The sequence below is a fragment of the Schistocerca gregaria genome, chromosome X (assembly GCF_023897955.1).
Source record: "Schistocerca gregaria isolate iqSchGreg1 chromosome X, iqSchGreg1.2, whole genome shotgun sequence".
Classification (NCBI taxonomy): domain Eukaryota; kingdom Metazoa; phylum Arthropoda; class Insecta; order Orthoptera; family Acrididae; genus Schistocerca; species Schistocerca gregaria.
In genome coordinates this window covers 336,963,787-336,964,784 of record NC_064931.1, presented here as the reverse complement: position 1 = coordinate 336,964,784, position 998 = coordinate 336,963,787, and the positions used below count along the sequence as shown (strand labels likewise).

The window sequence follows — 998 nt, the reverse complement described above, 5'->3', positions numbered from 1 at the left end:
CCTTTTCACCTCAAATACCTTTGACAGGTTGGATAATTTGATAAACTTGTTCCACCTACACGACCAGTCACAAGGATCACGGAAAACAAATAACAACGTAACAATCATAATCTAAAACTATAACTAAACTCAGTCTGAACAGGCCTTGTAGGCTCAACGGTACCGACTGACCACCGTGTCATCCTCAGTCAGCAGGCGTCACTGGATGCGGATATGGAGGGGCATGTGGTCAGCTAACAGCTCTCTCGGCCGTTGTCGGTTTTCATGACCGGAGCCGCTACCTCTCTGTCAGTAGCTCCTCAATTGGCCTCATAACGCCTGAGTGTACCCCGCTTGCCAACAGCCCTCGGCAGACCCGGACGGTCACACATCCAAGTCCTAGTCAAGCCCGACAATGCTTAACTTCGGTGATCTGGCGGGAACCGACGCTATCACTGTGGCTGGGCCGTTGGCAATTTTATTGGCTCTGAGCACTATGGGACTTAACATCTATGGTCATCAGTCCCCTAGAACTTAGAACTACTTAAACCTAACTAACCTAAGGACATCACACAACACCCAGCCATCACGAGGCATAGAAAATCCCTGACCCCGCCGGGAATCGAACCCGGGAACCCGGGCGTGGGAAGCGAGAACGCTACCGCACGACCACGAGATGTGGGCGGCAACTTTATTAATCACAGCGATAAAAAAAATCAGCTTTGTTGATTCAAACGGAACAAAACTCTCCTCGCTTTTCCAGAGTAGCTTTCTATTTGGCGAATTAAATGAGATAAATACTTCGTTGGTCTAATAAATCGGTGAGCTGTATTTTAAGGGGGGATAAATGACGCAGCAGCCAATAGTTTGTCATAATATACAATGAAAGTGTATGGAGATGGTACCTGTTCTTCGGCGACGTGCATGTCGATGGGGTTGAGATGATGATGAAGAGAACAACACAACGTACATGTCAGAAAGAACTGAAATGAAATGAAATGTCGTGTGACTATGGCCTC

The 998-nt window shown here is 47.5% G+C and overlaps 1 pseudogene; it reads right to left on the bottom strand.

The window, feature by feature from the left end:
- Positions 1 to 334: 334 nt before the first annotated feature.
- Positions 335 to 453, bottom strand: LOC126299854 (5S ribosomal RNA; annotated as a pseudogene).
- Positions 454 to 998: the final 545 nt, after the last annotated feature.